The 16928-nt window shown below is 38.9% G+C and overlaps 1 pseudogene; it reads right to left on the bottom strand.

Annotated features, from left to right (window-relative positions):
- The window catches only part of LOC123172985 (uncharacterized), a 55320-nt pseudogene that overhangs the window by 14344 nt on the left and 24048 nt on the right, over positions 1-16928 (bottom strand).

Genomic DNA, 16928 nt, shown 5'->3' on the forward strand with positions numbered 1-16928 from the left:
CACAGAAAGCGTGTACCCCGCATCTTCAACAGTTTGAATGCAATTTTGTGTGGCCGGATAATGATAACCACGACAAGCAGGATAATTCTGGAAGTTTGAAAATGAAAGCTTCTTGGCAGGGGCATGAGATGATCTTACCGAAGACTTTTGGGGTTTGGAGTGCATAGCCAACATGCCCAGGGCAGCTCGACGTTTGGAAGGACTAACAATGATCCACTCAGCATCACATTCCAACTTCCAAAGTTTGAACTCACGGCCCCAATTTGGGCCACCATTACCCCAAAGATGAAAGAAACATTTAAAATGATCACAAGAGAATGAACGGAGCTTGAGAATGATCATAGCCACAGCCTTGCAAGAAACTTGAAAACCAAAAACCTTATCCTTGATCGGAAAAACCATAAACTCAATGGCAGAACCTCCGATGGCCGCCTCAAGCGCCGCTACCACTGAATCCTCATTCAAACGAAAATCATGCCGGCCAAAAGAAATTACCATGGTGAAGAAGCCCGTGTCATCCATGGGGTGCACCGGAAAGCCCGTAGATTGAAACACCTTATCCGCAAAAACCAGACCCTTGGAGAAGTCCAAGCCAAGGGTGGATCCATCAACAGAACCCATGAAGATGGGTATTAGGACGTGGATCTCAAAGCGCCGGAGAGATCTAATGGTGAGGAAAGGAAATTTGGTGGCTAGGGGAGGAGATCACCGGAGGTGGTGGCGATCGCCGGGGTGGGGGTGGGAGCGCCTATCATGCGCATATGCTCAGGCTAAACTGACCCATAATTATCGGAGGATGGCAAGTGGCGTGTCACATACAAATTTACTTGGAATGGCAGGTAGATACCGCATATAGGAAGGTATATTGGACTCATATGGAATAACTTTGGGGTTTATGGAAGTGGATGCACAAGCAGTATTCCCGCTTAGTACAAGTGAAGGCTAGAAAAAGACTGGGAAGCGACCAACTAGAGAGCGACAACAGTCATGAACATGCATTAAAATTAATAAACATTGAGTGCAAGCATGAGTAGGATATAATCCACCATGAACATAAATATCGTGGAGGCTATGTTGATTTTGTTTCAACTACATGCGTGAACATGTGCCAAGTCAAGCCACTTGAATCATTCAAAGGAGGATACCACCCTATCATACCACATCACAACCATTTTAATAGCATGTTGGCACGCAAGGTAAACCATTATAAACTCCTAGCTAATTAAGCATGGCATAAGCAACTATAATCTCTAATTGTCATTGTAAACATGTTCATTCATAATAGGCTGAATTAGGAACGATGAACTAATCATATTTACAAAAACAAGAGAGGTCGAGTTCATACCAGCTTCTCTCATCTCAATCAGTTCATCATATATCGTCATTAATGCCTTTCACTTGCACGACCGAACGATGTGGGTAATAATAATAGTGCACGTGCATTGGACTAAGCTGGAATCTGCATGCAACTGACATATAGGAGAAGACAAGGTAATATGGACTCTTGGTTAAATCAACAATAATGCACATAAGAGCCACTTCAGCATTTTAATTATGGTCATCTCCTCTCGACCCCCAAAGAAAAGAAAAGAAATAAAACTATTTACACGGGAAAGCTCCCAACAAGCTAAAGAAGAACGAGAAATCTTTTTTTGGGTTTTCTTTTAATTACTACTACAAGCAAGGAAAATAAACTAGCTAAAAGCTACAACTAATTTTTTTGTTTTTTTCTAAAGGTTTTTCAAACACACAAGAAGAAAGCATAAAAAGGAAAATAAACTAGCATGGATAGTACAATGAAAGAGTATGAGCACCGACAACTAGCATGAGTGTGCGAACATGAATGTAATGTCGGTGAGAAATACGTACTCCCCCAAGCTTAGGCTTTTGGCCTAAGTTGGTCTATGGCCACGGCTGGCCTGGCAGATATCCAAAGTTGTAGTTGGGTCGTACTGAGATGCAGCGGCTATTGCATGATGGGCTGCAGCTTGAAGGCGAGCTGTCTCAGTCCTCCTCTCGTACTCGTTCGCCTCCTCCCTGGTTATAACATGTCTCTCTTTTTCCTGAAAGTCAAAGAAAGTAGGAGCAGGGAGGGTGGCGTGGTAGGTGCGTCGTCTGTCAAAGATTAGTCGGTACTGGAGGAACTGATCGTTCCTCTCAACAAACTGATGATGAACCATAGCCTCATAATCTAAATAAACAGGAGGCAACTCAACATCATACTCACGTACGGGTATATCAAGAAAATTAGCTAAACGGATTGCATAAATTCCACCAAAGAAATCTCCATTAATTCTATTATTATGCAACCTACGTGCAACAATGGCTCCCAAATTATAATGTTTATCTCCTAATACAACACTCCTGAGAACACTGAGGCCAGGGACACATATGTGACATGCTTCATCCTTACCATTTATGCACCTACCTATGAAGAGAGCAAAATAATGTATAGCAGGAAAATGAATGCTCCCTATGGTAGCTTGTGTTATATCTCTAGACTCTCCCACAGTTATACTAGCAAGAAAATCTCTAAGCTGAGATTTGTGAGGCTCACTAGTGCTACCCCATTGTGTAAGTTTGCAAGCAGTATTAAAATCCTCTAAGTCCATAGTATAAGAATTTTCATAAAGATCAAACAGGACAGTTTGAGAATTGTGTGATGATGAAAATTCAAACCTTCTCACAAAGGAATCAGTGAGATAGTGGTACTGACGGCACTTATCTGCTCGATCCATAAAGTCCTCTGAAGGCCATTCACAAGCCTGCACTTGAGCTTCCCCCGGTGGTTCATCGTCCGCATCGCGTATTGCGAGCCTGGGTCCTTGCTTCCTTGAAGGACCACCTTGATACATTTTCCTAAACATATTTCTTCCTCTGAAAAATTTCTGAAATTTTTAGTAACTTCAAAATAAAAGTGAACCAAACTCGACAAGATTGATAGCAACTACTCCCACAAGTGCCTAGGGGCCATATCATGCATTAGAACTACTTGGAACCATATAAATTTGTCATGCAAGCTCAAGAACATGGTCACCTAGGCAGCAAAAATTTGCAATGAATAAAGCACTAGAACAAAAACTAATTGGACCATTGGAGGAGTCACATACCAAGGAACAATCCCCCAAAGCAGTTTTGTGAGAGGTGCTTTGAGCTAGGAGATCGAAAATAGCATCAAGATGAGCAAGAACTCGTGCTTGAGCTGGTTGGTGGTTTTTTTGGGAGGAAGAAGGAGTGTGTGGTGGCTGGAATAAGTAGAGGGGAGCTACCATGGGCCCATGAGGCAGGGCGCCCAGGGGGTGGGCGCACCCTGGACCCTCGTGGCCAGGTGCTTGCTCCCCCTGATGTGTTCACAGTGCCAGATATTCTCAAATATTCCAGAAAAAATCATATTTCAATTTCGGGGCATTTGGAGAACTTTTATTTTTGGGGTATTTTTATTGCATAGATAATTCAGAAAACTGATAGAAAAATACTATTTTTGCTTTATTTAATCTAAATAACAGAAAGTAAAAGAAGGGTACAGAAGGTTGTGCTTTCTAACTTCATCCATCTCATGCTTATCAAAAGGAATCCACTAACAAGGTTGATCAAGTCTTGTTAACAAACTCATTCCGAATCGCATGAAACCGGAGAATTTTCGAATAGCACTAGGTTACCTCAACGGGGATATGCACATCCCCAATAATAAGAATATCATATTTCTTCTTGACAGTAGGAAGAGGAAATTCAAAACCTCCAATAATAATCGATGGAATTTTTCCAATAGAATTTATACTATGAACTTGAGGTTGTTTCCTCGGAAAGTGTACAGTATGCTCATTACCATTAACATGAAAAGTGACATTGCCTTCGTTGCAATCAATAACAGCCCCTGCAGTATTCAAAAAGGGTCTTCCAAGAATAATAGACATACTGTCGTCCTCGGGAATATCAAGAATAACAAAGTTCGTTAAAATAGTAACGTTTGCAAGCACAACAGGCACATCCTCACAAATACCAACAGGTATAGCAGTTGATTTATCAGCCATTTGCAAAGATATTTCAGTAGGTGTCAACTTATTCATATCAAGTCTACGATATAAAGAGAGAGGCATAACGCTAACACCGGCTCCAAGATCACATAAAGCAGTTCTAACATAGCTTCTTTTAATGGAGCATGGTATAGTTGGTACTCCTGGATCTCCAAGTTTCTTTGGTATTCCACCTTTAAAAGTATAATTAGCAAGCATGGTGGAAATTTCAGCTTCCGGTATCTTTCTTTTATTTGTAACAATATCCTTCATATACTTAGCATAAGGATTCATTTTAAGCATATCAGTAAAACGCATACGCAAAAAGATAGGTCTAATCATTTCAGCAAAGCGCTCAAAATCCTCATCATCCTTTTTCTTGGATGGTTTAGGAGGAAAAGGCATGGGTTTCCGAACCCATGGCTCTCTTTCTTTACCGTACTTCCTAGCAACAAAGTCTCTCTTATCATAATGTTGATTCTTTGATTGTGGGTTATCAAGATCAACAGCAGGTTCAATTTCTACATCATTATCATTACTAGGTTGAGCATAAACATGAACATCATCATTAACAGTATCACTAGGTTCATGTTCATTTCCAGATTGTGTTTCAGCATCAGAAATAGAAATATCATTGGGATTCTCAGGTGTGTCTACAACAGGTTCACTAGAAGCATGCAAAGTCCTATCATTTTTCTTTTTCTTCTTTTTAGAAGGACTAGGTGCATCAACATTAGTTCCCTGAGAATCCTGCTCAATTCTCTTAGGGTGGCCCTCAGGATACAAAGGTTCCTGAGTCATTTTACCCCCTCTAGTCATAACTCTAACAGCATTATCATTATTCTTACTATTCAATTCATTGAGCAAATCATTCTGAGCTTTAAGTACTTGTTCTACTTGAGTGGTAACCATAGAAGCATGTTTACTAATGAGTTTAAGTTCACCTTTAACTCTAGACATATAATCACTCAAGTGTTCAATCATATAAGAATTATGTTTTAATTATCTACCAACATAAGCATTGAAGTTTTCTTGTTTAACAATAAAATTATCAAACTCATCTAAGCATTGGCTAGCAGACTTATAACGAGGAATATCACCTTCATCAAATCTATAGAGAGAGTTTACCTTTACTACCTGTGTCGGGTTATCAAGACCATGTATCTCTTCAATAGGTGATGGATTAAAACCATGTATTTCTTCAATACGCGGTAAATTAAGACCATGTATTTCTTCAATAGGAGGTAAATTCTTAACATCTTCAGCTTTAATACTTTTTTACTTCATAGATTTCTTTGCCTCTTGCATATCTTCAGGACTGAGAAATAGAACACCCATTTTCTTCGGAGTTGGCTTAGGAGTTGGTTCAGGAAGTGTCCAATTATTTTCATTGGTCAACATATTATTCAATAGACTTTCAGCTTCATCAGCTGTTCTTTCGCTGAAAACACAACCAGCACAACTATCCAGGTGGTCTCTGGAAGCATCGGTTAGTCCATTATAAAAGATATCAAGTATTTCATTTTTCTTGAGAGGATGATCAGGCAAAGCATTGAGTAATTGGAGAAGCCTCCCCCAAGCTTGTGGGAGACTCTCTTCTTCAACTTGCACAAAATTATATATTTCCCTTAAGGCAGCTTGTTTCTTATGAGCAGGGAAATATTTAGCAGAGAAGTAATAAATCATATCCTTGGGACTACGCACACAACCAGGATCAAGAGAATTAAACCATATCTTAGCATCACCCTTTAATGAGAACGGAAATAATTTAAGGATATAATAGTAGCGAGTTTTCTCATCATTAGTGAACAGGGTAGCTATATCATTTAATTTAGTAAGATGTGCCACAACAGTTTCAGATTCATAGCCATAGAAAGGATCAGATTCAACCAAAGTAATTATATCAGGATCAACAGAGAAATCATAATCCTTATCAGTAACAAAGATAGGTGAAGTAGCATAAGCAGGGTCATATTTCATTCTAGCATTAAGAGATTTTTCTTTCAGCTTAACTAATAATTTCTTCAGATCACTTCTATCATTGCAAGCAAGAAAGTCTCTAGCAGTTTGTTCATCCAGAACATAACCCTCAGGCACAACAGGCAATTCATATTTAGGGGCAGAATCTTCATCATCACTTTCATCAATATTATCAGTTTCAATAATTTCATTCTCTCTAGCCCTAGCAAGTTGTTCATCCAGAAATTCACCAAGTGGCACAGTAGTATCAAGCATAGAAGTAGTTTCATCATAAGTATCATGCATAGCAGAAGTGGCATCATCAATAACATGCAACATATCAGAATTAATAGCAGAAGCAGGTTTAGGTGTCGCAAGCTTACTGAAAACAGAAGGTGAATCAAGTGCAGAGCTAGATGGCAGTTCCTTACCTCCCCTCGTAGTTGAGGGATAAATTTGTGTCTTAGCGTCTTTCAAGTTCTTTATAGTGACCAGCAGATATAAATCCCAAGTGACTCAAAGAATAGAGCTATGCTCCCCGGCAACGGCGCCAGAAAATAGTCTTGATAACCCACAAGTATAGGGGATCGCAACAATTTTCGAGGGTAGAGTATTCAACCCAAATTTATTGATTCGACACAAGGGGAGCCAAAGAATATTCTCAAGTATTAGCAGTTGAGTTGTCAATTCAACCACACCTGGATAACTTAATATCTGCAGCAAAGTATTTAGTAGCAAAGTAATATGGAAGTAACGGTAACGGTGGCAAAAGTAACAGTGATAGTTTTGTAGTGATTGTAACAGTGGCAACGGAAAAGTAAATAAGCGAAGAACAATATGTGAAAAACTCGTAGGCATTGGATCGATGATGGAGAATTATGTCGGATGCGATTATTCATGCAACAGTTATTACATAGGGTGACACAGAACTAGCTCCAATTCATCAGTGTAATGTAGGCATGTATTCCGTATATAGTCATACGTGCTTATGGGAAAGAACTTGCATGACATCTTTTGTCCTACCCTCCCGTGGCAGCGGGGTCCTATTGGAAACTAAGGGATATTAAGGCCTCCTTTTAATAGTGTACCGGACCAAAGCATTAACACATAGTGAATACATGAACTCCTCAAACTACGGTCATTACCGGGAGTGGTCCCGATTATTGTCACTTCGGGGTTGCCGAATCATAACACATAGTAGGTGACTATAGACTTGCAAGATAGGATCAAGAACTCACATATATTCATGAAAACATAATAGGTTCAGATCTGAAATCATGGCACTCGGGCCCTAGTGACAAGCATTTAGCATAGCAAAGTCATAGCAACATCAATCTCAGAACATAGTGGATACTAGGGATCAAACCCTAACAAAACTAACTCGATTACATGATAAATCTCATCCAACCCATCACCGTCCAGCAAGCCTACGATGGAATTACTCACGCACGATGGTGAGCATCATGAAATTGGTGATGGAGGATGGTTGATGATGACCATGGCGACGGATTCCTCTCTCCGGAGCCCCGAACTTACTCCAGATCAGTCCTCCCGAGAGAGATTAGGGCTTGGCAGCGGCTTCGAATCGTAAAACGCGATGGATCCTTCTCTCTGATTTTTTTCTCCCCGAACGTGAATATATAGAATTGGAGTTGAGGTCGGTGGTGCTCCAGGGGGCCCACGAGGCAGGGGGCGCGCCCAGGGGGCAGGCGCGCTCCCCACCCTCGTGGACAGGGTGTGGGCCCCCTGGCCTTGATTCTTTCGCCAGAATTTTTATTATTTCCAAAAATAATCTCCGTTGATTTTCAGGCCATTCCGAGAACTTTTATTTCTGCACAAAAATAACACCATGGCAATTCTGCTGAAAACAACGTCAGTCCGGGTTTGTTCCATTCAAATCATGCAAGTTAGAGTCCAAAACAAGGGCAAAAGTGTTTGGAAAAGTAGACACGACGGAGACGTATCAGATATGAACAGCATGAACATGAATATCATACAGGCTATGTTGGTTTTGATTCAACTACATGCATGAACATGTGCCAAGTCAAGTCACTCGAACATTCAAAGGAGTACCATATCATAATACTACATCACAATCATTTTAACACAATGTCCTATCCAAGATAAATCATTATCCACTCCTAGCTACTTATGCATGGCATGAGAATCTATAATCTCTAATTGTCATTGCAAACATGTTTAATCATAATGGGCTGAATCATGGATACTAGGTTAAACATATTTACACAAACAGAACAAGTCGAGTTCATACCCGTTTCTCTCTGCCACGGCCAGCCCATCGAATATCGTCATTATTGCCTTTCACTTGCACAACCGAACGATATGAAAATAATAATAGTGCAAGAGTGCCGTGGACTAAGCTGGAATCTACAAACATTTTATTCAAAAGGAGAAGACAAGGTAAAATGGGCTCTTTATTAGATCAACAGTTATTCAAATGAGAGCCACTCAACATTTTCATCATGGTCTTCTCCTTGATATGACTCGAGTTAAAAGAAAAGAAATTCAGAGAAACACACTGAAATATTTTTGGAGTTTTTGGTTTTCTTGAGCAGGCAAATAAAAGAGAAAGGCAAAAACGAGAAAAACTATTTACACGGGAAAGCTCCCAACAAGCAAAAGAAGAACAAGGAAATCTTTTTGGTTTTTCTTTTTAATGCTACAGCTAAGCATGCATAGAAAGTAAACTAACTACAACTAATTTTTTTGTTTTTTCTAAGGTTTTTGAAACACACAAGAAGAAAGCGAGAAAATAAAATTAAGCATTGATGATACAATGGAAAAGTGTGGACACCAACAAATGAAATAAGTGAACATGAATGTAATGTCGGTGAGAAACACGTACTCCCCCAAGCTTAGGCTTTTGGCCTAACTTGGTAATCAATCAGTAGTTGGGGTGCTGAGGAGCGGGCATCCACTCATCCCACTGCTGTGGCTCCTCCTCTGCTGCAGCTTGATCGTTCTGGTAGGCGATGATATCCGCAGGCATAATCCTATATCCACCCCTGGCAACAGGATCAAACAAAGTAGGAGCAGGCAATGGAATAATATCACGAGTCCTCACATTAAAAACAGGGTTATATGGAATAGGGATGTCAGGAGAATTGTTATCAGTGACATGATGGTGATCCATGGCCGCGCGATCTAGGTAAACTTTGGTAAGAGGGTGATCATGGAGGCGTATCTCAACATTGAAGTGAGCCACCCAACGAGTAGCGAAAATCCCACCATGTATCTTACCCTTAGACTTACTGATGTGGAGGCGACGTGCCACAATAGCTCCCAAGCTATAAGTGTTGTCGCCCTCTAATGCACGACGCAAAACAACAAGGTCTGGTGAGCTGAGCGCACCCATCTTCTCTCTAGCAAGCAAGCATTTTGCAATGAAAAGAGCAAAGTAATGAACAGCAGGAAAATGCAAGCCAGCGGCAGTGATAGCAGACACCCCTCTCTCATCTCCCACTGTCAAGGTACGATAAAAGGCCTCAAACTCTGCTGGCCTAGGCTCGGCTAAGCTCCCGTCAGAAGGGATCATGCATATGTTACAAAATTCAGTGAGTGGTATCTGACGGGTTTCAGCATATAAATCAAACCGCACCTCAGGAGGATTATTCCTAGGGAGAAAAGTAAAACTTTGAACAAAGATGTTTGTGAGGAGATGATACTGTTCACATTCAGCTGTGATGAAGTCGGTGAGGCTGGCATTAGCAGCATATTGTGTGAACTCCTGAAGAATTCCAGCCTCTTCCATGAACTGGGTGTGCGGCCATTCGCATGGCCGTACCTCCGCCAACCTCCGAGGATGGAGATCACTGTCAGACAACTCCCCAGTAACACCCTTGGAGTTCTTCTTATAAGCAAACTTCCTAAAGATATTCATCCTTTTCCTATGACAAAAATTCTGAAATTTTTAGTCCACAAACTTTTCTCACCAAAACTTCTCAAAATTGATAGCAACTACTCATAGGGATACATAGAAGCCATAGCAAGCATTCAAACTACTTATAACTCTAAGAATTCAACATGCAAGCTCATCTACTGCAGCACCAAGAGTAGCTAATTATTCAAAATATAAACCACTAAAACAAAAACTAATTGGACAAACGGTGGAGTCACATACCAAGCAACAATCCCCCAAAACAGTTTCGGAAACGAAGCTTTGAGCAAAGAGATCGAAATCCGCGGGTTTGAGAGCAAGAACACGGGAGAGAGAGAGAGCAAAGGTGAATTTTTTCTGGAGGTAGGTGATGATGTGGTGTGAAGAGATAAGTGAGGGGGGCCACGTGGGGACCACAACCCACCAGGGCGTGCCTGGGGGTCCTGGCGCGCCCAGGTGGGTTGTGCCCACCTGGTGCACCTCCCTCTAATATTATTTACACCCGAAATTCTTAAATATTCAGAAAAAATCATATTAAATTTTCAGAGCATTCTGAGAACTTTTATTTTTGGGTCATTTTTTATTGCACGGGAAATTCAGAAAACAGACAAAACATGGCATTTTATTTTATTTAACTAATAAAAACAGAAAACAAAAAGTAGGGACAGAAGGTAGTGCTTAGTAAATTCATCAACTTCATACCTCTCAAAAATGATCCATTAATAAGGTTGATCAAGTCTTATTAACAACCACTTTCGATTAGCATGAAACCGAAGAACTATCGTATATCACTAAGTTACCTCAACGGGGATATGAATGTCCCCAACAATAAGCATTTCATATATCTTTTTTACAGTAGGTAGAGGTATTTGAAAACTTCCAATAGTGATTGTCGGAGATTTTTCAATAACATTAATACCATTCGCTTGGAATTGTTTCTTCGGAAAGTGCACCGTATGCTCATTACCATTGATGTGAAAAGTGACCTTGCTTTTATTGCAATCAATAACAGCTCCTGCAGTATTCAAGAAGGGCTAACTAAGGATAATCGACATGTTGTCGTCCTCGAGCATCTCAAGTATAACAAAGTCAATCAAAATAGTAACATTAGCAACAACAACGGGCACATCCTCACAAATACCAATAGGTATGTGATGTCTACTACGCAACTTTATTCTTGTAGACACGTGTTGGGCCTCCAAGCACAGAGTTTTGTAGGACAGTAGAAATTTTCCCTCAAGTGGATGACCTAAGGTTTATCAATCCGTGGGAGGCGTAGGATGAAGACGGTCTCTCTCAAACAACCCTGCAATTAAATACATGAAATCTCTTGTGTCCCCAACACACCCAATACAATGGCAATTTGTATAGGTGCACTAGTTCGGCGAAGAGATGGTGACAAAAGTGTAATATGGATGGTAGAAATATATTTTTATAATCTGAATAAATAAAAACAGCAAGGTAGCAAATAGTAAACAGGCACAAAAACGGTATTGCAATGCTTGAAAATGAGGCCTAGGGTCTGTACTTTCGCTAGTGCAATCTCTCAGCAATGCTAATATAATTGGATCATATAACCACCCCTCAAAGTGCAACGAAGAATCACTCCAAAGTTCATATCTAGCGGAGAACATAAGAATAAATTGTTTGTAGGGTACGAAACCACCTCAAAGCTATTCTTTCTGTTCGATCTATTCAAGAGTTTGTACTAAAATAACACAAAGCTATTCTTTCCGTTCGATCTATCCTAGAGTTCGTACTAAAATAACACCAAATAAAATTCATATTCATAATACTCAATCCAACACAAAGAACTTCAAAGAGTGCCCCAAGATTTCTACCGGAGAAACAAAGACAAGAACGTGCATCAACCCCTATGCATAGATTACCCCAATGTCACCTCGGGAATCCGCGAGTTGAGTGCCAAAACATATATCAAGTGAATCGATATGATACCCCATTTTCACCACGAGTATTCATATGCAAGACATATATCAAGTGCTCTCAAATCCATAAAAGTATTCAATCCAATAAAACGAAATCTCAAAGGGAAAACTAAATTCACAACAAGATAGAGAGGGGAAAACACCATATGATCCGACTATATTAACAAAACCCGCGGTACATCAAGATATTGACATCTCAAGAACACAAGAGAGAGAGAGAGATTAAACACATAGCTACTGGCACAAACCCTCATCCACGAGGGTGGACTACTCCCTCCTCATCGTGGTGGCCGCCGGGATGATGAAGATGGCCACCGGAGATGATTCCCCCCTCTGGCAGGGTGCCGGAACGGGGTCTAGATTGGTTTTCGGTGGCTACAGAGGCCTGTGGCGGCGGAACTTCTGATCTAGGGTTATTTCTGATGGTTTCTCTATTTATAGGATTTTTGGGCGTCGGTTTCACGCGAAGATGGGCCTCGAGGTGAGCACAACCCACCGGGGCAAGCCAGGCCCACCAGGCGCCCCCTGGTGGGTTGTGCCCTCCTCGTGGCTCTTCTGGCCCTCCCACGAAGCTTTGGGGTCTCTTTTGTTCCAAAAAAAATTGTCAAAAAGTTTTAGCTCATTTGGAGAACTTTCATTTCTGCACAAAAAACAACACCACGATAGTTCTGCTGAAAACAGCATCAGTCCAGGTTAGTTCCATGCAAATCATACCAAAACCATATAAAATTGTTGTAAACATGGCATGAATACTTCATAAATTATAGATACGTTGGAGACGTATCAGCATCCCCAAGCTTAATTCCTACTCGTCCTCGAGTAGGTAAATGATAAAAGAAATAACTTATGAAGTGTGAATGCTAGCAAAGTGCATAAGTTTGATCAATGATAATTTCAATCACTTTTCCTAGAATCATATCAGCAACTCTTTCTCATAAAACTTATCATGATAAAGTAGCAATTGAAAATGGAATATTTGTTGTGGAAAGCTATCTATCATATTCATCCCATACACTTTTCTTTTGTAGTATGGACATTTGGACTTTTATCTGGTTCAAAGCAATAGTCTAGTTTTGACATGAGGACTTAAATACTCAAGCATACCAACAAGCAACCATGTCTTTCAAAATATCAACGCTAAAATAAGTTATCCCTAGCCCATCATGCTCAGTCATTGATCCATTCATGAAACACACTCGCATATTAGCTACACCCAATGCTCAAGTACGATCATAGTGCCTCCTAGTTGGTGCTTTATAAGAGAAGATGGAGACTCAAAATAAAAATAAAAATTGCATAAAGTAAAAGAAATTCCCTTCATAGAGGGAAGTAGGGATTTGTAGAGATGCCAGAGCTCAGAGCGAAAATTGAGAGATAAAAAACATTTTGAGAGGCATACTTTACCCACCAACGAAACCGACTTAGAGCTCCCAATACTTTCCATGCTAGATATATCATAGGCGGTTCCCAAACAGAAAATAAAGTTTATTCCTTTTTCCACCATACTTTCACTTTCCATGGCTAACCGTATCCACGGGTGCCCTCCATACCAACACTTTCCAAGGAATTTATTATTTGACATCATAAAGTAAATTCATTTTCATTTCGGGACTGGGCATACCTAAAACCTTTCCCTTATTCTCGTGCAATGACAAGTGAATAAACACTCATCGTGGGAATAACACACCTAGCATGGAAAATATTAGCCACCCCTCACCGCCTCGCAAGCGGTACGAACACACAAAAGAGAAATTTATTTTGAATATTAGAGATGGCACATACAAATTTGCTTAGAACGGCAAAAGAATACCACATATAGGTAGATATAGTGGACTCATGTGGCAAAACTGGTTTAAAGGATTTTGGATGCACAAGTGATGATCATACTTAGTGCAAAATGAAGGCTAGCAAAAGATTGAGAAGCGACCAACCAAGAAACGAATAATCTCGTAAGCGAGAATTGAGCATAATTAACACCGAATAATGCACAACAAGTAGGATGTAATTTCATTGCACAACTATTGACTTTCATGCTTGCATGGGGAATCACAAACCTTAACACCAATATTCTTACTAAAGCATAATTACTCATCAACATGACTCACATATCACATCATCGTATCTCAAAAATATTATGAGGAATCAATTTTAATTTGTCCAATGATCTTCATGAAAGTATTTATTATATCCTTCTTGGATATCTATCACTTTGGAACTAATTTTCGTGTGTTGCTTTTGATAAGCTCAAACAAATATAAGTGAAGATCATGAGCATAATATTTCTTTCTCTCAAATTAATTTAAGTGAAGCAAGAGAGAATTTCTTCAAAAGACTAAAGCACACCGTGCTCAAAAAGATATAAGTGAAGCACTAGAGCAATTCCATAGAAAAGAGCTTCGTTGACGGGATGTGAGCGTCGCTTACCTAGCCTCCCTGGCAACTATTTGAGGACTCTATTTTATTTAAAAACTTTTAGATCTAAGTACTTTATTAAAACAGCAAACAAAACAAAATAAAATGACATTCCAAGGATAGCACACATCATGTGGAGAAGCAAAAACTTAGGATCAACTGGTACTAACCGATAATTGTTGGTGAAGAAATGTGGGATGCCTACCGGGGCATCCCCAAGCTTAGATGCTTGAGACTTCTTGAAATATTATCTTGGGATGCCTTGGGCATCACCAATCTTGAGCTTTTATGTCTCCTTAATTCCTTTTATACCACGGTCTCCCTAAATCTTACAAACTTCATCCACACAAAACTCAACAAGAACTCGTGAGATAAGTTAGTATAAACCAATGCAAAAACCTTATCATTCCCTACTATAGCAAATCACTAAAATTATTATTCAACATTTCATACTAAATGCCTCTGCATATTTAATACTCCTATCCTCAAATAGAATCATTACACAAGCAAACAATGCAAACATAATAGCAATCTGCCAAAACAGTACAGTCTGTAAAGAATGCAAGAGTATCAATACTTCTTAAACTCCAAAGATTATGAAAATTTACCACACTGTAGAAAATTTATCAGAGCTTATTTTTCAAAAAAAAATCAACATTTTATCACATTCTTACTTTTCTAGGGAATTTTTGCAACAGCGGTAAACTTTTTGTTTTCAAACAGCAACATGTAGACTTGTAAAATAAGCATAGTAAAGGCTATCATTGCCACTTTTATTGAAATAAAATATGCAAAACATTATTATAAATAACAGCAAGAAAATCCTAACAAAATAAATTGACGCTCCAAGCAAAACACATATCATGTGACGAATGAAAACATAGCTCCAAGTGAGGTTACCGGTAATGTTGGAGGCGAAAGAGGGGATGCCTTCCGGGGCATCCCCAAGCTTACTTGCTTGGATATTCCTTGAATATTACCTTGTGGGTTCCTTGGGCATCCCCAAGCTTAGGGTCTTGTCACTCCTTATTCTCCTCATATCGACATCTCACCCAAAACATGAAAACTTCAATCACACAAAACTTAACGAAACTTCGTGAGATAGGTTAGTATGATAAAGAGCAAACAATTTCACTTTGGTACTGTCAAAGACAAGATTCATAATTGTTTCCAAACAATGCCTACTGTAGCATATCATTTCCACAATTTATATTGAGCAATATAAGCCATAGAAACTAGAAAACAAGCAAACTATGCATTGAAAATAGAATCTGTCAAAAACAGAACAGTCTGTAATGATCTAGATAACTACCATACTTCTACTACTCTAAAAATTCTGGAAAATTGGAAAAAGTAGAAAATTTGTATATCAATCATTTGTAAAAAAATCAGAATTTTATCACGCTCCGGTGAATTTTCAAAATTCCTGGACTGAGCGCAAAAGTTTCTGTTTTTGGACAGAATCAAGTCAACAATCATCCACACTATCCCAAAGGCTTTACCTGGTACTTTATTGAAACAAAAGCTATAAAACATGATTACTACAGTAGCATAATCATGTGAAAACACAAAAACAGTAGGTAAAAGTGTTGGGTTGTCTCTCCCAACAAGCGCTTTTCTTTAATGCCTATTAGCTAGGCATGATGATTTCAATGATGCTCGCATAAAAGATAAGAATTGAAACACAAACAGAGCATCATGAAGCATATGACTAGCACATTTAAGTCTAACCCACTTCCTATGCATAGGGATTTTGTGAGCAAACAACTTATGGGAACAAGAATCAACTAGCATAGGAAGGCAAAACAAGCATAACTTCAAGATTTTCAACACATAGAGAGGAAACTTGATATTATTGCAATTCCTACAAGCATAAGTTCCTCCTTCATAATAATTTTCAGTAACATCATGAAGAAATTCAACAATATAAACATCACATAAGGCACTCTTTTCATGATGCATAATCATAGAAATTTTGTTACTCTCCACATAAGCAAATTTATTCTCATCAATAGTAGGGGGAGCAAATCAACAAAATAACTATCATGTGATTAAAAATTAAAAGCATGATGACAAGTTTCATGGTTATCATTATTCAATATAGCATACATTTCATCAGCATAATCATCATAGATAGCAACTTTGTTTTCATAATCAATTGAAACCTCTTCCGAAATAGTAGATTCATCACTAAATAAAGTCATGACCTCTCCAAATCCACTTTTATCATTGTAACAATAAGATTTAACACCCTCCAAAATAGTGGGATCATTAGTACCTAGAGTTGACACTCTTCCAAACCCACTTTCATCAATATAATTATCATAAATAGGAGGCATGCTTTCATCATAATAAATTTTCTCATCAAAACTTTGGGGAGTAAAAATACCATCTTCATCAAATATAGCATTCCCAAGCTTGTAGATTTGCATATCATTAGCATCATGGATATTCAAAGAATTTATACTAACAACATTGCAATCATACTCATCATTTAAATATTTTGTGCCAAACATTTTATTGACTTCTTCTTCTAACAATTAAGCACAATTTTATGATCCATCATTTTCAAGAAAGATATTATAAAGATGATCAATAATATGATGCAACCTCAATTCCATTTTTTGTAGTTTTCTTTTATAAACCAAACTAGTGATAAAACAAGAAACTAAAAGATTCAATTGCAAGATCTAAAGATAT

This window comes from Triticum aestivum, unplaced genomic scaffold, assembly GCF_018294505.1.
Source record: "Triticum aestivum cultivar Chinese Spring unplaced genomic scaffold, IWGSC CS RefSeq v2.1 scaffold27977, whole genome shotgun sequence".
Classification (NCBI taxonomy): domain Eukaryota; kingdom Viridiplantae; phylum Streptophyta; class Magnoliopsida; order Poales; family Poaceae; genus Triticum; species Triticum aestivum.